The following is a 23,791-nucleotide window of genomic DNA, read 5'->3' as shown; positions in this document are numbered from 1 at the left end:
AGAAAGAAGAAATAAGTCCTAAGTTCCAATTACACCGGTTTGTCTACTTGCAGGCCAAAGTGGTATGTTTGTTTATATTTTGTGAATTTTATATTGTAATATGTTTTAATGCTGAAATATAATTTTCTTGTACATTTGTATTCACCAGTTCTACGGTGTACCTGTGTACGTTAAGAGAAGCACAGTAAACATCAGTAAAGAAGAACTCTCGTGTCTCTCGTGTATGTGTACAAGCCGGCATACTCGTGCCACTGTGGTCATTAATTAAATTATTTAAACTCTGACCTTTAAAGACACGTGTGGCCCACCTGGCCTGCAACTTGGAGATAGGCATAATAGATTTCCACTGGCTGCACTAGACCAATGATAGCCAGCGTGGGGCGTTCGAGCTCAGAAGGAAACACATATTTGTACAGAGATGCTTTGTTGTTAGACACAGAGACCACCTGTGAAGCCAGGAATGGAAAGGAAAATCGGTATCCTGTAGCAAACACCTGAAAGACAGCGGTCCATGTTAGTCAGGACCGCTGAAGGTGAAGAAAAGTGGGTAATTTCAGACCTAACACCAGGTCAACATCTTCCACTACACTGCCATCATCAAACTCCACACTGGAACCTTGAAATCTGCAGATGTTGGGTTTCACTTGAATTGTTCCAGAGAGGATGCGGTTGGGAAGCTCATCATTTAATGTTGGATATTGGCTAAACAGCCTGAAATGGAAAGTTAAACGTTGCCGTACTGATATGATGAAAAAAATGAATTTACTGGCTTTCCAGTCATGCAATCATGAAGCCAAGTTTTTGTCCAAAATATCTGATAGGAAGAAATGCAATAAAGTCATCGAAATAGTAATAAAGATTTGCCCAACACAAGATTCAAGGGAGTCTGCCTACTGCATTACAAATATAAAGTGCAGTTGTAGATATTAAGTGTTACGGATTCAAAATATTGGAGATGGATACAAGAGGAAAACCAAAATAACAACACTGGTCCGGCCGGGTTGAGTCAAACGATGATTTTAATGTACACGCGTGGGAGATGGACACTGTACGCAGACAGCATCAGATCTCAAAATGGTGGAGCATTGATCAAACTCTTATAGCCTCTAGTGGCCCCCACCTAATCATAAAAGCCTAAACATTCATATTCTTTCTCTCACACGGCGCCTAAGCTACGACCTTGGCTCCCTGTTTATCTGCTCCGGCTGAGATGGGGCAGAAAACCTCTCCAGTCTGCTCTGTTCTCTTCTAATCAGACAAATAAGGCGATGACTTTCTGCAAACAGTATTTCTTATAACTCAGCAGTATAATGCATCATAAAACAATATCATTCATTCACAATAAATCAGCAGTCTAATGTAATGCAAATCAGTTTAACAAATGTAATAGTTATCACCTTCTTCTAATTCAGGAGAATAATGCAAACTAAAACTACATAATAATTCACAATCTTTAATTAGGGGTATAACATGGCATAAAATAATATTATAATCCCACATAACACAATACCTGTGCTTTGGCTTTAGATTGTTCAGAGCATGATCAAATATTTTGTTTAGTCGTCTCTCTCCCAGACTACAGAAAAAAACAAAGGGAACAGTTTTCCTTAGAAAGTCGAACACTCTGTTAAAATACAAGTCAATGGGAATCCCATTATCCCCAAGTCTGTTCAGAATCCAGGCTCCCCTTCGAGTGCTCAGGTAAACCTAGGATGAAATTAATCATTGTCAGCCATTGCTCTGGTTCTTGGTATATATTTTTTTTATGTAATTCTCATCATATTGATAGCGTCTGAACTACTAATAGGTTAATAATTCATGTATAAGGTGTATGTTTTGGTGGTATGGGTTCAGGTCCAAAAATGACAGAGCTGAATTTAACTGAATGAAATTTGGGGTAAATTATTATTATTTTTTTTAAAAAAATGTTAAATGAGGAATCAGTTCATCTCAGTCCAACCTGCTTGGTGACTCTACTCAGTTCCACTCCTATTTCTGCTCCAGAGTTTCCAATTCCAATCACTATGACCTTTTTATTCCTTCACTCCTCAGGAGTCTTGTAGTCTCTGCTGTGGAAATACTTCCCCTGGAAAGTTTCAATGCCTGAAGAAAATAAAACAACAAGACACAATCTCCCTTTCTGTTTTCCACGACAGACATGGTTAAAGAATGTCAAACACTGGTTATTAAATATTATTACTTCCTCTTTCTATTGTTACAGCCAAACTCTATAAGGCTACATAAAATCTACATGTAGTTTATTGCTAGCCCTCAGACATGTGTTACCTGGAAAGTCATGAAGAGGCATGTTGAGGTAGCAGTGGTGTCCACTAAGGATCATCACAGCTTCAAAAATGTGTTTCTCTTTCTTGCCATCCTTGTTCTGTTTCAACAACCCACTCGCCCGAATGAGAAAAATCAGATTTCTGCTTCACCTGCAAGACTTTGGTCTGGAAAACAGAAAGACAGAAGCAGGTTGTTGATAAGAGTGTGGGTATGCCCCATTTATATATATCAGTACTAAAAAAGTACTAAAAAAGCTTTTTTCTTTAGAAAACCTGGTGATACGTTAAGTTTTGCCAATAGAATACAGATAAATAGCAAAACATCCTTACGTTAAAGAGTATGTGCTTGGTGAGCTGGAAGTGGTCCAAAGTAGTCCACGATGAGGGAGTTGTGCATGTAGTTTGGGAAGTGTGCAGGGATGGGAAAATCACTGAAACTCTTCCTTGGAAGAGTTGATTATGACAGAAAAGTAAATACTGGCCCTGTCTGGCTCTGGATTCTCCTGCGGAGAAAGCCATGAATAGAGAAAAACAAATCTCATCTGTCAGAGCAAAGCAAAGTCCGATCTGTATGTTGTCTAACCCACCTTAAACCTCCACAGACCACCAATGTCATTGCTGCTTTCAAAGCAGACAGGCTCCAGCCCCTCATCCAGACAGCACTTAATAGAGGCCAGACCTGAAGCCCCTCCTCCAACAATTGCTACACGATGTGTCATTCTTCAGCTCTGTGGAGAGTGAATCAGATCAGTCCAAAATATTTTTACTCTAAAATAGGAAATTGCATCCATGGAGCTGTATGCAACAGGAAGTTTGCCCCTATTTCTTTTCATAAATGATTTTTACCAGTGTTTGCTTGGAAGAGCTATCACTGCCAAACTTAACACTTGTTTTGGCCATAGCTGTAGTCCACTCTGGCTTTGGATTTCACATTCCCAGGTAATTTAATGTTGCAAGGCAACATTCCTCCACAAAATGCTCTTTGGAGTATTCTGACTCAACATTTAGTCAGGTGATAAGACCAACTCAAAAGAACTCAAAAGGCAGCTTCATTGCTGAACACCAGAAATACAAAACTATATATACAATATATAATAACTCAGAAAAAAACCCTCTGCTGATACAGAGGTGCTGATATAGGAAGTAATCAATAAGGGAAGCAAAGTGACTGTACGCAGAGGCTGAAAAATTTTGGATAATTTTTATCTGGAAAAATCTTGTCTTTTTCAGCTGCTGAAGCATCTACATATGCATAAGCTGGGACCTTCTGAGAACCTGGACTTATATATCACTGAAATGACCAAGCCACTCACACACTCGAGTCTCCAGCTTGATTGTTCCAGCTGTGAGTGCCAGAATATAAAAGTGAAGACGTGCGCAACAAACACTGCACGTCAGCAACTGTAACACACACTTCATGTGTGTGCCACTGTTCATGAGAAGTGCAAAGGTGAGCACAAAAAGGCCACAATTTTTGTCTTAGATTTTTCCAAGTGGTTGTTCTAACATGGCAGATTATATTACATTCTATACTAGCTACAAACACAGTACCTGCACTTTGGGTTTAGATTGTGTTGAGTTATTAACAATCTACACTAGAAAGTTAACTGAAAGTTCAATTCAGCTGTAAAACTGAAGCTTCATCCATTATCATTGCAAACAATGATGGTAAATGGACTGATTCTTATATAGAGCTTTTCTGGCCTCCTGGAGTACTCAAAGCGCTCTAGACAACACGCCGCATTCACCCCACACACACCCATTCACACAAGCACTATTATCTACTTTGAGTGCTTTCTAAGTATAGTTCATACGCATTCATACTCCCACGGAAGCATCGGAGAGCAAGTCGGGGTTAGTATCTTGCCCAAGGATATTTGGCATGCAAACTGGGGGAGCCAGGGATCAAACCTTCTCATCAGCAGCTGACCCGCTCTACCTCCTGAGCACCCCAATAATGTATGTATGGTCGGAAGGGGTCCCATTTCACTGCAGGTAAGATGTACGTATAACATTGCAAGTGACAATTGAAGGCATAATCAATCAATCACCATCAAGACAGAGGCGTGCTTGCACTGGTCTTTGGTATTAATACCAAGTCAAGCAGAGAAAAGAGATCTTTATTTTTTCAGCAAACAATCTCAGATCTTTGTGGCTTAAAAGATTTATTTACTAATAAAAGACATGAAAATGGATTTGTTTCAAGTGCTGAACTTTTATTTATAGTTATGAGTCATGTTTTTCATACTTTATAGTCACTGGGACATAGTAATGGATAAAACAACACAATGTAGTGAAAGATGTGAAAACACTGTGATTTATTTTTATTTGAAAGAAACAATAGTAAACCATCTGTGCTGTGTATCAGTAATGTTGTAAAAACATTTGAATACTTTAATTAATATAATGAAAGAAAACAGAGCAGCATGTCAATGTAGAGTAACAGTGCTGATGTTAAAAAAAGGATAACAACAGTTTACCCGTCTACAATGGCATTCTGTGCTAGCATAATTTCTTTTTACCCATGTTTATGCTCTTATATTGCAAACAAATCTGGATGAAAGCGCTATTAATGTATTTTTTTTTGTTGGAAAACAATTTTTTTCTTTTTTAAATCGGCTCAAATTACATTCTATGTCACGGCATCCTGTTAAGTGTTAAAACAAATAACCTGCAGAAATTGTGTAATTGAAAAAAGGAGATCTATCCAGTTACACAATTCTGAAGGCATAAAGCAAGAAACCTGAAACAATACACATGAATGTAACTGTAACTGTAGCTTTTAGTCATTTAAGATCAGCTGGCCTTTGATGTTAATATACAATTGCATCACTCACTTAGTAAGCTGATGAGTTATGAATTTTCCATCATTGTGTAGGCAGGTACATTTTAACCCTGTCCAGCAAAGCAGTGGGATCCTGGAGGAAAGCTGGAAGGTTGTTCTTGCTAATGTAGGCAGCCGAGCCCACAGCAACAGCCGACAGAAGCAGACGCCACTTATACGATCTACTGGGTTTGGGCTCATCGCATTGCCTGGTCTGCAGGGGTTGAATCACTCTCTCCCACTGAGTGAGGATTGCCTGGCGGGCTCCAGCCCACTTTCCTGGCCCCCTGAGACGATACTGGTACGGCGTGCAGGGACCAAAGAGCACATTCATTCCCAGCCTGGGGTCAGTCAGCAGCATCCTTGAGATGTTGGGTTGAACTCCCACTAGCTCTGCTATTTCATCCATGTAGCTGATGTAGTCCACCTGGATGGTGTGTCTCTGACTGGTGACATACCTAAAAAAGTTTGAGTTGAACATATGAAAATGCCGATCTTAAATATGGGTTTCTATAAAGCTGAGTAAATCCACTTCATTACCTTTGAGCCATGGCCTCCTGCTTACACTGAATATCTTTTAGCATGGCAGCTGATGGAGGAAGCTTTATGCAGCCTGTTTGAAAGGGGACAAAGCTGTTTACTGTAGTAAAAATAACAACTCTATAAAAAGTCTAAAATCCTGAGTGATGAGAAAAAGCTGTGTTAAAGAAAAAGTCATTTTTACCTTTGAAGACACGTGTAGCCCATCTGGCCTGCATCTCAGAGATGGGCATAACGGCTCCCACTGGCTGCACCAGACCAATGATAGCCAGAGTGGGGCGTTCGAGCTCAGGAGGAAACACATATTTGTACAGAGATGCTTTGTTGTTAGACACAGAGACCACCTGTGAAGCCAGGAATGGAAAGGAAAACTGGTATCCTGTAGCAAACACCTGAAAGATAGCGGTCCATGTTAGTCAAAAGTCAATTTCACTGATCTCTATGAAGGTGAAGAAAAGTATGTAATTCCAGACCTACCACCAGGTCAACATCTTCCACTACACTTCCATCATCAAACTCCACACTGGAACCTTGAAATCTGCGGATGTTGGGTTTCACCTGAACTGTTCCAGAGAGGATGCGGTTGGGAAGCTCATCATTCACTGTGGGATGTTGGCTGAACAGCCTGAAATAAAAAGTCAAAAATACAAAAAAATTCAGAAAGGAGTTTTTTCATATTATTTTATTTATACAAAAAAATCTAATTGCAAACGTGAATATCAGAAAATGTCAACGTTGTCAGGCACTGATTTTGACAAGGGGTTGTTGTTGTGGGACCAACATTTTCAGCCAGAAGTTTCATACTTTGAACTGGTTGTTTACACTGGACATTGCACTGTTGTTGCATAAAATAACACCAACATTGACGCCATCACAGCCCCATCAAAATTAATAATGGTGCTTAAAATGTGTCAGAGTTGATCGTATCCTGAACAATATGTGTCACTGCTCAGGAAAAAAAAAAAGGCAACAGTGATGATATATGCAGTAGTCAATACAGGAAGCAAAGTGACTGCATGCAGAAAATTCTCATCTTTTCCAGCTGCTGAAGCATCTGCAGATGCATAAGCTGGGACTTTTCTGAGAACCTGCACTGATAGATCACTGAAATGGCCAAACCACTCATCCAGCTTGACTGTGCTAGCTTTGTGGGCCAGGTTACAAAACTTAAGAGGTGCATGATACACCTAAAAAAGCAAAATATTGCATGCCAGTAACACATCACGCTGCTTCCGGTGTGTGCCACTGTTCAGGAGGACAAAGGTGAGCACAAAAAGGCCATAATTTTTGTCTTAGAACAACCACTTGGAACATTCTATACTAGCTACAAATACAGTACCTGTGTTTTGGCTTTAGATTGTAAAGACCATGATTGAATCTTTGGTTGAGCCGACTCTCTGCCATACTACATAAAAAATCAAAGAGAAGGATTTTCCTCAGAATCTCCAGGATTCTATTAAAAGTCAGGTCAAGGGGCACCCCATTGTCTCCAACTCTGTTCAGAACCCAGGCTCCTCTTCGAGTGCTCAGGTAAAGCTTTGAAGAAAAGAAAGAGTAGTTAGCTCTCTTGTTGCTTCTGTCTGAATTGTCTCAATTTTTACTTTCTAAACTACTAATATTACTAATTACTAATATGTAAATAAAGGATTAAGAAGATGTAAAAGTTAAATAATTATGTCCATTGTTTGGTTTTACATGCTTGTATTTATATTGGATTCAGCTTTAAAACTGTGAGAATCATGAAGTTTCACATGTTAAATACTAAATCAGTTCAGACACATTCTTACTCTAATGATGCGACCAACTCATTCCAACCTGCTTGGTGACTCTACTCAGTTCCACTGCTATGTCTCCTCCAGAGTTTCCAATTCCAATCACCACGACCTTTTTATTCCTCCACTCCTCGGGAGTCTTGTAGTCTCTGCTGTGGAAATACTTCCCCGTGAAAGTTTCAATGCCTGAAGAAAATAAGACAAACTTATGGTGGGTAGACACAATGTTTCAATACTTCTGCTCTGACCTATATTTGAAGATACGTGAAAGTGTCAAGGGTTGATTTAAACAATAACAATTCCCAAGATGTAATCGATTGTAGGCCAAGGGTCACCTGGAAAGTCATGAAGAGGCATGTTGGGGTTGCAGTGATGTCCAATACAGATCATCACAGCTTCAAAAATGTGTTTCTCTTTCTTGCCATCCTTGTTCTCCGTTTCAACAACCCACTCGCCTGAATGAGAAAATCTGATTTCTGCTTCACCTGCAAGACTTTGGTCTGGACAACAGAAAGACAGGCGCAAGGGGACAGAACAAAGTGTTTTTTTCTATGAAATTAATGTTGTAGTAATTAGGATTTATCCATCCATCCATCCATTCGCTTCCGCTTATCCTTTTAAGGGTCGCGGGGGGCGCTGGAGCCTATCCCAGCTGTCATAGGGCGAGAGGCAGGGTACACCCTGGACAGGTCGCCAGTCTGTCGCAGGGCCAACACACAGGGACAGACAACCATTTGCACTCACATTCATTCGCACATTCACACCTAGTGGCAATTTGGATTTTCCAATTAACCTATCCCCACAAGCTGCATGTCTTTGGACGGTGGGAGGAAGCCGGAGTACCCGGAGGGAACCCACGCAAACACGGGGAGAACATGCAAACTCCACACAGCCTGATGGTGGAATTGAACTCAGGACCTTCTTGCTGTGCGGCAACAGTGCTAACCACCGTGCCACCGTGCTTAGGATTTAACTTAAATTATTTATTTTTTAATTATGTGATACAATTTACCATTTCAGACATCATAAAGCATTCTTACATTAAAGCGTATGTGCTTGGTGAGCTGGAAGTGGTCAGCATACAGCCGAAAGTAGTCCATGATGAGGGAGTTGTGCATGAAGTTTGGGAAGTGTGCAGGGATGGGAAAGTCACTGAAACACATCCTCTCCTTTGAGGTGTTGATGATGACAGAGTGGTAGATGCTGGCCCTGTCTGGCTCTGGATTCTCCTAAAGTTGAAAAAAAAATAAATAAATAAATAAAAGAGCTGAAGCACCATTACTCTTTCAATGCTCGTCTGGCTTGAGTACAGTTTTATTGCATTTGTAGTTTAATTTTATGTATGTTTTTACGCGTCTAATAAATACTGTGATGCAAACATTGTACTTTGGTTTTCACACCATTTATTTTAGAGTTTACATTTCCCAATATAATCTGCTGTATTACTGATAATTATTGAAATTGAGAATATTTAATGCTAAAACTTTTGAACTAGGTATTAGGCTTCTTGAGAAGGATTACCATAATACCATAATAAAAAAGAAATTTGAACTGGGTCAAGTTGAACTACAAACACCACCAAGTGTGGTTCAATTTTTTACTCTTAAAACCCCCAAATTACTATCCAAAATATACAGAATGCTTTCTAAAACAGATGAATCAATATCACTTCCTATTGCAAAATGGGAAGCGGATTTATCAGTTAACTTAGACCAAAACTTCTGGTCTCAGATTTGCTTAAAAACCCTTTCATCTAATCAGAAATCCCAGTCTTCAATTAATTCAATACAAAATACTACATAGAGTGCACTATACAGGTCATCGGATGTTCAAGATGGGCTTTGCATCTACCAACAACTGCTCACACTGCCAAACCAATTCACCGGACAATTATATCCACGCTCTTTGGTTCTGTCCACCAGTTCAGAAGTTTTGGCGCGAGATATGTGAAGACTTATCAAAGTGTCTGAAATGTAACATTCCAACTTCCCCCTTAGTGTGTTTGTTGGGCAGCTTAGATAATGTCACTTCAGAAAAGAATATAGCCCATATGGTTTTCACTGCCCTATGCATAGCCAAGAAAACAGTCCTCATGAACTGGAAAAATAAAAACAATCTTAATTCTAACCAATATAGAAATTATCTATTAGATTACATTAGTCTTGATACAGCCTCTGCCACCACATCAGATCAATCGCTCTGGGCTCCTCTGATCAGCTCCATCACCTAGTGGGGGTGGGGGGTCATATTTTGGTCTCGCCTTCACTGTTGTGATTGGTGTGGGGGTAGGGTCGGGCTTAGGGCGTCGGGGGGTTCCCCGGGAGCATCTTCCTTGGGGGGCTCAACCCGGGGTAGCGGTCATGGCCAATTAGGGGCTCTGTTGGCTCTTAGGTGACGGCTTCCTCGTGGCTACGTGCAGCGGGGCTAGGGGAGGGTCTGTGCTGACGGACGGGGGTTACTGACCTGGTAGCCTGGCTGCCCCTGGGTGGGTCCGGGACGGGCGTGAGGTTCTGGGGGCGCTCCGGCTCTGGCCTGGGGCCCTGGCCGGGCCTCGGGGGCCTGGGTCCTGGTTGGTGTGTTGCCGGGGTTGTGGGCCGGTGGGTATATGGGGGCCCGCCACTGGCGCGGGGTGCCGCCGGTGCGCCGAGCCACCTGGGGGGCTCTTCAACTGGTGGGGGGGGGGGGGGGGGGGTTGTCACATCTTGCAGGAGCTTTCCTCTCTCAGGAACTCTCTCTGCAAGAGGGGGAGATACAGGAGAGGTGGAGGAAGATCTCAGCCTGGGCGTCTATTGTCTTATGTAGTCTGGAAGATGAGTGGATGATGGGGTGGGTGCAGTTTTCTCTGTTGTGGGGTTGGGTGGACTGCCCCGGGCTCTGTGGGGCCGGGCGGCGCCGCTGCACTGGTCCCCGGTTCGGATGGGCCTGGGCCCCCCTTCCCTGGTGGGTCGCGGAGTATGGGGGTGCCTACTGGGGTCAGCGGGGGAGCTGGCCCCAGGGAGGGGTCACTTGCCCCTCCCTTCCTTCCCTCCCCATCTCCAGCTGCCTCCCTCTTCCCGCTCCACCACAACCACCCACACATGCATGGCCTTGGAGTAGGGGTGTGTCACCAGGGTGCAGAGGAGGTAACCCCCCCCTCTGTCCCCTTCTGGCTGCCTCTGCCTCAATTTTATCCCGCAACTTAGACATTCACATTACTCACACTCTCATTACACATACATATAGGATCTTGGGGGTGGGCACGCTACACGGAATCCCAATTACCATCAGGGTGTACACCTCACCCCCGGCGTCGTTGCCCACCTCTCAATTTTAAATACACGTAGACATTGAGGGCTAGCAGGAGGGACTATGCGCTTACCTGCTGCTCTCTGGCAGGTAGCTCCATGCCCTCCTGGGTTTTAAATGCACCTTAGAACACACATACATCAACACTACAATGAGCGGGTGGAGGGAGGTTAGGAGTCTTCTCTCACCCTCGTTCTCTGCTTTCTGCTGGAGCAGGGGGGCTAGGAGGAGGAGTTGGCCGTCCGACTGGGATCCGGAATGTGGGGCCTCCCTGCTGCTGCGGAGTCGGGGCGGTCTGCTTCTCCCCACCGCAGGGAAAAGGGTAACACAACCTGGGTCTGGGTGCAGTTCCCCCCTCCAGGGGCAAGGGTACCTAGACCCGGTTCGTAGAGTACGCTTGGGGAGTGTGATTGTGTGTACAGCGTCTCTTTATGTCTGTCTCCACGTTGGTTGAGTGTGGAGTAAGTGCATATGAGAGCATGAGGGTGGGAATGGATGTTTGTATCTGTGTGTGCCTGTATGTCTGTGTCCATATGTCAGGTTGGGTATCAGACGCCACCTCTCTGAGGACAGCTCAGGCCCTCCAAGGTTTGGAGGCCTATCTCCCCCCACCACTTCCCCTGCCGGGGGCGGACTCCCTCAGACATCGGTGCGTTGGTGGTTCTTTGTGTCCGGGGGTGGGCGTCCGGGTACACACCGGCTCACTCCTTGGCGGCTGCTTATCGGGGCCTGGAGCCTGGGGCTCGCTTGGGCCACTTCGGAGGTGGGGTGCCCCCGGCCTCTCGGCCTGGGGCTCGGTCACTCAGGCACAGCTGGCTGCCGGCGGAGCTCACGGGCACGTCACTGCAGCCCCCCCTGGCTTCTGCTCTGTGGCTGCTGGGTGACCCCTCATCTGGGACTCTCCTCAGCTCTTTCTGGGACGGTGGCACGGCTGCCCCTCTGTTGGTCTTCCTTGGTCTCTTGTGTTCTGGGGGCCTCTGGATGTCTGGAGTTTTGATCTCCTCCATACCTGCTTCATGCCCTGGAGGACGGGGCAGTGGCCCCCCACACCCTCTAGCAGATCATTACATGAGGGAACCTTTTAAGAAAACAAGCGCGTCCATGCTCACAGGTGTACACACGGGTGATCACACACACAAACTACACCCTTTTTGGCTCCTACCTCAATGCACACTGTGCTGTCGATCTTACGTGCTGCACAATAATGTTTAATATTTAGTATTTACGGTCATATTCCCATATATCATTGTGATGTGGTTTATTGTATTACTCTCGTTTTCTTCTGCTTGTTTTCTTTTTTCTTTCTCAACAGGTGATCCAGGTGATCGATATATGTATTTTTTTTTTTTTTCTGCTTATTCTGTTGGTTTTTGTTTTTTGCCCTTCTCCCCCGTCCCTCTTCTCAACTGTTTTTCTTTCCCTCTTTCTTTCTCCCTTTTCTTTCCCCCAGTCAAGTCTGTCCCGTATTCAGCAAGTGAAAATAAAATAAAGAATAAAAGGTGAATCAAATGGACCATTACGGCAAAGCTGGGATGGTCAATTTGGTAAAGAAAATCCGTTGGGCATCTTTCTTCGCCTTTAGACAATAATTCTGATGGCAAAAGAGCCAAACGGGACAGGCAGAAAAAAAAAAAAAAGAGAAGGATTACCACTTTTTCTCAAGTAAGAAATCTAAATACTTGTTTTGTCACTGAGCAAACAAGATATCCGATTCAAAACAGTGCTTCAACCCTTGTGCACTGTCACTTATCACGCAATAAATCAGTGCACAAGGTTGTATATGAGCTTGAAAATTGTGCCCGCACCATTTTCAGCATAATATTTATTTCGGATCAAATTCTGAGTCTCAGTGCGCACCATGTGCCCTTGAAATGAAGAAAATCCACTTCATATGTATGAAAAATGATAAAACATGACCAAAAGTAAAGTGATTCACATAGCGTCAGCCAACCTTAAACCTCCACAGCCCACCAATGTCATCGCTGCTTTCGAAGCACACAGGCTCCAGCCCCTCATCCAAACAGCACTTTATGCAAGCCAGACCCGAAGACCCTCCTCCGATCACTGCCACACGACGGGTCATACTGCAGCTCTGCGAAGGAGACAGTGCAAAATATGTTTACAGTTAACAAGAAGCTGCAGCCAATGAGCCGCGCAGAGCAGGAAGTTGTGCAGAAAACAAGAGTAACAACAACGTTACATTCATTTCCATTTAACCGTCATCCGGAGATACTACATGCTGTGTTTGTCTTTAGAAGGCACGGATCCCACTGCCAGCCAACCGGTGTGATCAGTGGTTTATTCTGGTTATTTATTTACAGAAATCCAACCGTGTATAACGTCAGTGTGAATTTACAAGCTCACTCAAGATCTTTTTCTGCATAAAAAAGTAAGCCTCATTGCAAAACTGTCATACTAATATGTGTTTACTTCTGTAAGTCTAAAGACTGTGTTAAAAAAGAAAAAAAAAAAAAGGATACGAAATGTTCTGGACTGGTGCATTGTGTGCCGGGTGGCGGCCAGGAGCGGAGGCCCTGGCGGACTGACCCCCGGCTGCCAAGACTGGTAATAGGGACATGGAATGTCACCTCTCTGGTGGGGAAGGAGCCTGAGTTAGTGCGTGAGGTTGAGAGGTACCGGCTAGATATAGTCGGGCTCACCTCTACGCATGGCTTGGGCTCTGGAACCAGTCTCCTGGAGAGGGGCTGGACTCTGTCTCAGTCTGGAGTTGCCCCTGGTGAGAGGCGGCGGGCTGGGGTGGGTATTCTAATATCCCCTCGGCTTGCGAGATCTTCAACGCACACCTCCGGCAGAGCTTCAACAGCATTCCGAGGGAGGCGGGGACATTGAGTCCGAATGGACCATGTTCAGCGCCTCCATTGCCGAAGCTGCTGCATTGAGCTGCGGCCGCAAGGTGGTTGGTGCCTGCCGTGGTGGTAATCCCCGAACCAAATGGTGGACACCAGAGGTGAAGGGAGCCACCAGGCTGAAGAAGGAGTCCTATCGGGCTTGGTTAGCCTGTGGGACTCCGGAGGCAGCCGACAGGTATCGACAGGCCAAGCGGAATGCGGCTCGGGCAGTGGCTGAAGCAAAAACTCGGGTGTGGGAGGAGTTCGGAGAGGCCATGGAAAAAGACTTTTGGACTGCCTCGAAAAGGTTCTGGCAAACCGTCAGGCGTCTCAGGAGGGGAAAGCGGTGCTCTACCTGCACTGTGTATAGTGCTGGCGGAGCGCTGCTGACGTCGACTGAGAAAATTGTCAGGCGGTGGAAGGAATACTTCGAGGACCTCCTTAATCCCACTGACGCGTCTTCCGAGGAGGAAGCAGAGTCTGGGGATGAGGGGAATGACCCGCCAATTTCCGGGGGCGAGGTCACTGAGGCAGTTAAACAACTCCTTGGTGGTAGAGCCCCTGGTGTTGATGAGGTCCGCCCCGAGTTCCTGAAGGCTCTGGACGTTGTAGGGCTGTCCTGGTTGACACGCCTCTGCAATGTTGCGTGGAGATCAGGGGCAGTACCCGTGGATTGGCAGACCGGGGTGGTGGTCCCCATCTTTAAGAAGGGGGACCGGAGGGTGTGTTCCAACTACAGGGGGATCACACTCCTCAGCCTCCCCGGGAAAGTCTATGCCAGGGTGCTGGAAAGGAGAGTTCGTCCGCTAGTCGAACCTCGGATGCAGGAGGAACAATGCAGTTTTCGTCCTGGTCGCGGAACACTGGACCAGCTCTTCATCCTCTCGAGGATACTTGAGGGTGCATGGGAGTTTGCCCAACCAGTCTACATGTGTTTTGTGGACTTGGAGAAGGCATTCGACCGTGTCCCTCGGGGTGTCCTGTGGGAGGTGTTGCGGGAGTATGGGGTGTCTGGCCCATTGCTACGGGCCCTATACAACCGTTGCAAGAGCTTGGTTCGCATTGCCGGCAATAAGTCGGACTCGTTCCCGGTGGGTGATGGGCTCTGCCAGGGCTGCCCTTTGTCACCGGTTCTGTTCATAATTTTTATGGACAGGATTTCTAGGCGCAGCCAAGTGGCGGAGGGCTTTCACTTTGGTGGCCTCAGAATCTCATCTCTGATCTTTGCGGATGATGTGGTTCTGTTGGCTTCATCGGGTGAGGGCCTCCAGCTCGCACTGGAGCGGTTCGCAGCCGAGTGTGAAGCAGCGGGAATGAGGATCAGCACCTCCAAATCTGAGGCCATGGTTCTCAGCTGGAAAAGGGTGGAGTGCCCACTCCGGGTCGGGGATGAGTTCCTGCCCCAAGTGGAGGAGTTCAAGTATCTCGGGGTCTTGTTCGCGAGTGATGGGAGAAGGGAGCCGGAGATCGACAGACGGATTGGGGCTGCAGCTGCAGTAATGCAGACGCTGCACCGGTCCGTCGTGGTGAAGAGGGAGCTGAGTGTAAAAGCGAAGCTCTCAATTTACCGGTCGATCTACGTCCCTACCCTCACCTATGGCCACGAGCTGTGGGTAGTGACCGAAAGGACGAGATCGCGGATACAAGCGGCGGAAATGAGCTTCCTCCGAAGGGTGGCAGGCCTCTCCCTTAGAGATAGGGTGAGAGGTTCGGCCATCCGGGAGGGGCTCAGAGTAGAGCCGCTGCTGCTCCACATCGAAAGGAGCCAGCTGAGGTGGTTTGGGCATCTGACAAGGATGCCCCCTGGGCGATTCCTGGGTGAGGTGTTCCAGGCATGTCCCACCGGGAGGAGGCCCCGGGGCAGACCCAGGACACGCTGGAGAGATTATATCTCTTGGCTGGCCTGGGAACGCCTTGGTGTTCCCCCGGACGAGCTGGAGGAGGTGGCTGAGGAGAGGGAGGTCTGGGCCTCTTTGCTTAGGCTGCTGCCCCCCGCGACCCGGCCCCGGATAAAGCGGATGAAGATGGATGGATGGATGGATGCCAAAGTTCTCCTGGAGCAAAGATTTAGCATATCCATACTCAGCAGGCATATACTGACAGCTTCTGACCATTTCTCTTGGATGGCCTCTAGTGTATTGCTCGAGAAAATATAAACAATCCTTAGCACTGTGAGCTTGACTCTCCACCATGTGCTCAAAAGCTGTCATAAATGTTTGATATTGCAAAGGATCACCATCAAATAACTGAATGTCACGCCTTGGTAGCAAAAACAGAGACTGCTGCTCAGCCAATAAAGTTGTAATTTCATTTTGTTTCTTCAAAACTGTGACTAGATGATCATGACCCTCATTACCTTGCACTGTATGTGTAAGAGGTTTTGATTGTGCGTGAGACTGCGACATCATCCGAGTAGTTGAAACTGCACCTGGAAATACTTGATGTAACTTCGTCTCTGACTGTTGCAACGAAACGACCTTAGGCTGAGAAATATTTTTAACCTTGGGCCTTACATCCAATACATGCACTTGATGATCACTTGCATCAACACCCTGATATGGTCGCTCTGGTAACACAGGTTCTAATGTCGGAGCATTAGGATTTAAAATGCCTAAACGCCCCTGCTCTCGTTCTAAATATGAATTCATTCCATCAGATTTACCATTAACAGCACTTGAGACTTGGGACATTTCAGAAGCTTTTAAAACATTCACCTTTGCTGCTGAAGCTGCTATTTCCGTTTCTAAGTCAAGCAGCTCCTTTCTTTTCTTAAGCTGTATTTCTTGTTCTTCCAAAGCATGCTTTTCTTTCAACAACCTCTGTCGAACAAGAAGGGCAGCCATGTCAGCCTCTGCAGTTATGCATGCTGACAAGGCAGATGAAACCATTGAGCCACTGAGTGATGTTTTACTTTTCCTACAACTTTTGTTTCTAACATTAGAGATGCTATCACTTGGATTAACATCATCTATCGCAGCACCTTTACCAATATTCCCGGTGTGCCTAGAAGCAGCAGAACCCTTTCCAGTAGGTAATACATCAGAAGACTCAACACCAGGTGGATTTAAATGTGGCAAATCAAGCTCAGACACCAGATTTTTACTCTGAGGGTTTCCCTTTGCATCATGAAGCCATTTCTTTATCTCTTCCATAAACTCAGTATTATGTGCTTGCACACTTATAAATCAAGCAGTTTGTTTTTCTTGCTCTTCTTGAGGAAGCAAAGGAAGCAAGGTTTCATGCAGATAAGTTGCCTCATTAAGCAACACAGACAAATTCTCTAACTGAGCCTGAACAGTGGAAACATTATCTTCAGATTGCTTTAATTCTTTAATAACCTTTATGACATTTTTAATTTTATTAAACTTAGTGTGACGTTCTGTTTGAAGCCTTTCAGTCTGATTCTCCAAAGCCTTGGTAGTCGGTTTTGGCTGTCTTTTCTTTCCATCCACATCACCACATTGTATTAATTGGTGTGTCTCCATTTTTTTCAAAACATTACAAAATCCAAACGCTGAACTGCACCTATGCCATACAGCTTCATTCCAACACATCAACTTGATGACATTCCCTTCAATAAACCTTGGACACACAATTAACAGGAGCAATATCCCCCTCTATCTGCCTATTAAACCTAACTAACTCAACCTAGTCTTCCGTACATACTAGCGGTGGGTATTTATGTACCTCCATACCGTCAGCTGTGAGGAAGACAAACTGTCTTAAACACAAACTGTGGCGGTACTCCCAAGCCAATGGCTTCAGCCGCCTGATGCACAATAACTAGAAAGTAAATCAGTACAACGCCTAGTGCAGCTGTACTGCTGAAACCTAACAGGGGAATAAGACTCCTGAAAGAAATCTGTATTGTGTAGCCAAAGGCTTAATCTAAAAGCTACGTGGACAAAGGCAACAGCAAACTATAAAACTCATCTATATATAAATAATCCAATAAAACCTACAAACTTTTCTGTTGACAATTTATTGCGGCTCCTCCAACCTATGGCCGCGGCAGGCTAAACATGAGGACACAGATGACGCGCAACAATAAACACATAAAATACACTTCTGTACCATTTGCTCCTTTTATTCCACATGCAACTGTCCAATATACAAATCAGTGCCTGGGATTAACTATTAAACAAATGCACAGACTGCACAAACAAATACCTGCAACTCACAAAGAACTGCACTAACTACTATGCCAAATTTCAACTTGGCCTATGGCATCAATTAGTGCACAAATATACAAAAACCATCAAGTTCCGGTTAAAATACATCAAAGTCATTCAAGCTGCGCTCAAGCTGCAGTCAACAGAAAGTTTTGCCTCATGCTCACCCTATCTTTCTGCTCATCAACATCAGGTGCTGTGAACAGGTGAGTGCAACCACATTTATCAACTACCACACCCATGAGACACGCCCCACACCCGTGCACCAATACAGTGAGTCCATTTAAACCAACCCACTTAGTCAAAAAAGGAACAACTCATATGGCTCCTACACTGACTACCCAGGGTCTTGGAATGAAAAGCTTGGTTTTGTTATCGAGTTGTTAAAGTCCAATGTCCAATGTCAAATTATGTGCCACAAGCTGAATTCTACAGTGGCAACTAAAAGTTTTTCCAAGCAGTCATTTATGTCAATACCAGTTTCAACTGAAAATTCAGCAACAAACGTCAAGCAGTATCAAGCTTTGTTATATGTTGGACCAGCTGAGAGGGTAAGTAAAGGATTTTAAGGAAGCAGGGACATTTCGTGCTTCAAATACCACAGTGACACTGCTTAAATGTTTGTTTTTTTTTACTTACTTTGCAACTTCTAATGAAACACTGTCAAACAGCACTGATATGCTTGCGTATGTTTTCATGCATTACTAAATCAACCTTTAAGTGTTAAAAAACTGTCAGGGTACCGCAAGTCCTCAGCGTTCAACCTGCCAATTGTTGTGGTGTTTTAGTCTGTGTCTCCATTCTCTCATTTTCCCTGTTTGTGTGCATTTATGTGTGTTTGTGTGTGTGTATGCACTGGCCTTTGTGCATTGTGGGGACCAAGTTTCAGACACACACCTGGTGGCAGTAACACATCAGCTCTGATGATCTTGTTTGGGCAGCTTCATAAGGAAGGAGCAGTGGATCAGTCTTTGCTGGATTGTTGCCTTGAAAGCGGTAAATGAAGCGTTGCTCCTGCTCCTATTTTATTTGGGTTAATTGTGAAGATACGTTAACTGGTCTGTCCCTGTGCACATCATTTAGAAATTGTGAGATATCCAGTGGTGAGCTGACTCTGGTGTGACAAAGTTACTTTGTCTGCATCTAAAAGGAAGCTTTGTGGAGACTGGACCTTCCAACTGCTAAGATATTTTTTGAACTGTGTTTTTTCTATTGACTGTGAATAAATGCAAATGAGTGTATTCAGCCGTGGGCGTGAGTCCTGCCTCTAAACATCTCAAATCTTTGAGCCCTAAAAATAATAAATACTTTAAAAGAAGAAAGAAAATCATGGACTCTTAAGCTTGAACCTCTAAGCAAAAGCCACAAGTAGCCATAAAGTAACTGTAGAAAACATGTAGACTTATGGAAATGATTTATTAGAAATTTTATTGGAAAATTTCATTACTGGCTACTGGAACGACCACAGATTGTTGGCTGAGTTATTTGCCAGAAAATAAAATTAACAAACAAAAAGCAAAATTTTAAGATAGCTGCAGAAACTCTTATTTTCAGATTCTAGTGCAGAGTTAAACAAATCCAGAATGTATATTTTAAAAACTCATGTCTTTCATTGTTAAAAACAGTCTAATGCAGCCTCTTCGTTAACATTAGTACTATTATACTATTAGAAGGTCTACTGTGGTCCTCGTTGTAACAGTTGTTATGTTAGTATTTGACCAGTAGGCGGAGCTCTTGTAATGATAATGTAATTAACGCATTTTATTTTGTATGTTTTATTTTTGTGTTGAGTATGTTAACATTTTCCTTTTTGCCTACCGGATTGGTGTAAAGTTAATTTGATAGATGGAAAATAACCGGTTAATTTTGTAAGTATAAGGTAAGGGCAGAGGTCACTTCCTGTTTTGGGAAGTAAGGTCAGAGAAGCTGCTCATGGTGACGGTCTAGCCGTGTAAAAGTCAAGCTAAGAAAGAAGAAATAAGTCCTAAGTTCCAATTACACCGGTTTGTCTACTTGCAGGCCAAAGTGGTATGTTTGTTTATATTTTGTGAATTTTATATTGTAATATGTTTTAATGCTGAAATATAATTTTCTTGTACATTTGTATTCACCAGTTCTACGGTGTACCTGTGTACGTTAAGAGAAGCACAGTAAACATCAGTAAAGAAGAACTCTCGTGTCTCTCGTGTATGTGTACAAGCCGGCATACTCGTGCCACTGTGGTCATTAATTAAATTATTTAAACTCTGACCTTTAAGACACGTGTGGCCCACCTGGCCTGCAACTTGGAGATAGGCATAATAGATTTCCACTGGCTGCACTAGACCAATGATAGCCAGCGTGGGGCGTTCGAGCTCAGAAGGAAACACATATTTGTACAGAGATGCTTTGTTGTTAGACACAGAGACCACCTGTGAAGCCAGGAATGGAAAGGAAAATCGGTATCCTGTAGCAACCACCTGAAAGACAGCGGTCCATGTTAGTCAGAAGTCATTTTTACTGTTCTCTATGAAGGTGAAGAAAAGTGGGTAATTTCTGACCTACCACCAGGTCAACATCTTCCACTACACTGCCATCATCAAACTCCACACTGGAACCTTGAAATCTGCAGATGTTGGGTTTCACTTGAATTGTTCCAGAGAGGATGCGGTTGGGAAGCTCATCATTTAATGTTGGATATTGGCTAAACAGCCTGAAATGGAAAGTTAAACGTTGCCGTACTGATATGATGAAAAAAATGAATTTACTGGCTTTCCAGTCATGCAATCATGAAGCCAAGGTTTTGTCCAAAATATCTGATAGGAAGAAATGCAATAAGGTCATCGAAATAGTAATAAAGATTTGCCCAACACAAGATTCAAGGGAGTCTGCCTACTGCATTACAAATATAAAGTGCAGTTGTAGATATTAAGTGTTACGGATTCAAAATATTGGAGATGGATACAAGAGGAAAACCAAAATAACAACACTGGTCCGGCCGGGTTGAGTCAAACGATGATTTTAATGTACACGCGTGGGAGATGGACACTGTACGCAGACAGCATCAGATCTCAAAATGGTGGAGCATTGATCAAACTCTTATAGCCTCTAGTGGCCCCCACCTAATCATAAAAGCCTAAACATTCATATTCTTTCTCTCACACGGCGCCTAAGCTACGACCTTGGCTCCCTGTTTATCTGCTCCTGCTGAGATGGGGCAGAAAACCTCTCCAGTATGCTCTGTTCTCTTCTAATCGGACAAATAAGGCGATGACTTTCTGCGAACAGTATTTCTTATAACTCAGCAGTATAATGCATCATAAAACAATATCATTCATTCACAATAAATCAGCAGTCTAATGTAATGCAAATCAGTTTAACAAATGTAATAGTTATCACCTTCTTCTAATTCAGGAGAATAATGCAAACTAAAACTACATAATAATTCACAATCTTTAATTAGGGGTATAACATGGCATAAAATAATATTATAATCCCACATAACACAATACCTGTGCTTTGGCTTTAGATTGTTCAGAGCATGATCAAATATTTTGTTTAGTCGTCTCTCTCCCAGACTACAGAAAAAAACAAAGGGAACAGTTTTCCTTAGAAAGTCGAACACTCTGTTAAAATACAAGTCAATGGGAATCCCATTATCCCCAAGTCTGTTCAGAATCCAGGCTCCCCTTTGAGTGCTCAGGTAAACCTAGGATGAAATTAATCATTGTCAGCCATTGCTCTGGTTCTTGGTATATATTTTTTTTATGTAATTCTCATCATATTGATAGCGTCTGAACTACTAATAGGTTAATAATTCATGTATAAGGTGTATGTTTTGGTGGTATGGGTTCAGGTCCAAAAATAACAGAGCTGAATTTAACTGAATGAAATTTGGGGTAAATTATTATTTTTTAAAAAAAAAAAATGTTAAATGAGGAATCAGTTCATCTCAGTCCAACCTGCTTGGTGACTCTACTCAGTTCCACTCCTATTTCTGCTCCAGAGTTTCCAATTCCAATCACTATGACCTTTTTATTCCTTCACTCCTCAGGAGTCTTGTAGTCTCTGCTGTGGAAATACTTCCCCTGGAAAGTTTCAATGCCTGAAGAAAATAAAACAACAAGACACAATCTCCCTTTCTGTTTCCACGACAGACATGGTTAAAGAATGTCAAACACTGGTTATTAAATATTATTACTTCCTCTTTCTATTGTTACAGCCAAACTCTATAAGGCTACATAAAATCTACATGTAGTTTATTGCTAGCCCTCAGACATGTGTTACCTGGAAAGTCATGAAGAGGCATGTTGAGGTAGCAGTGGTGTCCACTAAGGATCATCACAGCTTCAAAAATGTGTTTCTCTTTCTTGCCATCCTTGTTCTCCGTTTCAACAACCCACTCGCCCGAATGAGAAAAATCAGATTTCTGCTTCACCTGCAAGACTTTGGTCTGGAAAACAGAAAGACAGAAGCAGGTTGTTGATAAGAGTGTGGGTATGCCCCATTTATATATATCAGTACTAAAAAAGTACTAAAAAAGCTTTTTTCTTTAGAAAACTTGGTGATACGTTAAGTTTTGCCAATAGAATACAGATAAATAGCAAAACATCCTTACGTTAAAGAGTATGTGCTTGGTGAGCTGGAAGTGGTCCAAAGTAGTCCACGATGAGGGAGTTGTGCATGTAGTTTGGGAAGTGTGCAGGGATGGGAAAATCACTGAAACTCTTCCTTGGAAGAGTTGATTATGACAGAAAAGTAAATACTGGCCCTGTCTGGCTCTGGATTCTCCTGCGGAGAAAGCCATGAATAGAGAAAAACAAATCTCATCTGTCAGAGCAAAGCAAAGTCCGATCTGTATGTTGTCTAACCCACCTTAAACCTCCACAGACCACCAATGTCATTGCTGCTTTCAAAGCAGACAGGCTCCAGCCCCTCATCCAGACAGGACTTAATAGAGGCCAGACCTGAAGCCCCTCCTCCAACAATTGCTACACGATGTGTCATTCTTCAGCTCTGTGGAGAGTGAATCAGATCAGTCCAAAATATTTTTACTCTAAAATAGGAAATTGCATCCATGGAGCTGTATGCAACAGGAAGTTTGCCCCTATTTCTTTTCATAAATGATTTTTACCAGTGTTTGCTTGGAAGAGCTATCACTGCCAAACTTAACACTTGTTTTGGCCATAGCTGTAGTCCACTCTGGCTTTGGATTTCACATTCCCAGGTAATTTAATGTTGCAAGGCAACATTCCTCCACAAAATGCTCTTTGGAGTATTCTGACTCAACATTTAGTCAGGTGATAAGACCAACTCAAAAGAACTCAAAAGGCAGCTTCATTGCTGAACACCAGAAATACAAAACTATATATATATATATTATATAATAACTCAGAAAAAAACCCTCTGCTGATACAGAGGTGCTGATATAGGAAGTAATCAATAAGGGAAGCAAAGTGACTGTACGCAGAGGCTGAAAAATTTTGGATAATTTTTATCTGGAAAAATCTTGTCTTTTTCAGCTGCTGAAGCATCTACATATGCATAAGCTGGGACCTTCTGAGAACCTGGACTTATATATCACTGAAATGACCAAGCCACTCACACACTCGAGTCTCCAGCTTGATTGTTCCAGCTGTGAGTGCCAGAATATAAAAGTGAAGACGTGCGCAACAAACACTGCACGTCAGCAACTGTAACACACACTTCATGTGTGTGCCACTGTTCATGAGAAGTGCAAAGGTGAGCACAAAAAGGCCACAATTTTTGTCTTAGAACAACCACTTGGAAAAATCTAACATGGCAGATTATATTACATTCTATACTAGCTACAAACACAGTACCTGCACTTTGGGTTTAGATTGTGTTGAGTTATTAACAATCTACACTAGAAAGTTAACTGAAAGTTCAATTCAGCTGTAAAACTGAAGCTTCATCCATTATCATTGCAAACAATGATGGTAAATGGACTGATTCTTATATAGAGCTTTTCTGGCCTCCTGGAGTACTCAAAGCGCTCTAGACAACACGCCGCATTCACCCCACACACACCCATTCACACAAGCACTATTATCTACTTTGAGTG

The 23,791-nt window shown here is 43.6% G+C and overlaps 2 pseudogenes; both read right to left on the bottom strand.

The window, feature by feature from the left end:
• Positions 1–569: 569 nt before the first annotated feature.
• Positions 570–3,734, bottom strand: LOC146490922 (flavin-containing monooxygenase 5-like; annotated as a pseudogene).
• A 746-nt stretch (positions 3,735–4,480) lies between these two features.
• LOC146490921 (flavin-containing monooxygenase 5-like) lies at positions 4,481–22,604 on the bottom strand (annotated as a pseudogene).
• Positions 22,605–23,791: the final 1,187 nt, after the last annotated feature.

Source organism: Neolamprologus multifasciatus, chromosome 23, assembly GCF_963576455.1.
Source record: "Neolamprologus multifasciatus chromosome 23, fNeoMul1.2, whole genome shotgun sequence".
Lineage (NCBI taxonomy): Eukaryota > Metazoa > Chordata > Actinopteri > Cichliformes > Cichlidae > Neolamprologus > Neolamprologus multifasciatus.
The sequence above is the reverse complement of the archived record's forward strand: the minus strand, read 5'-3'. Positions and strand labels throughout refer to the sequence as shown.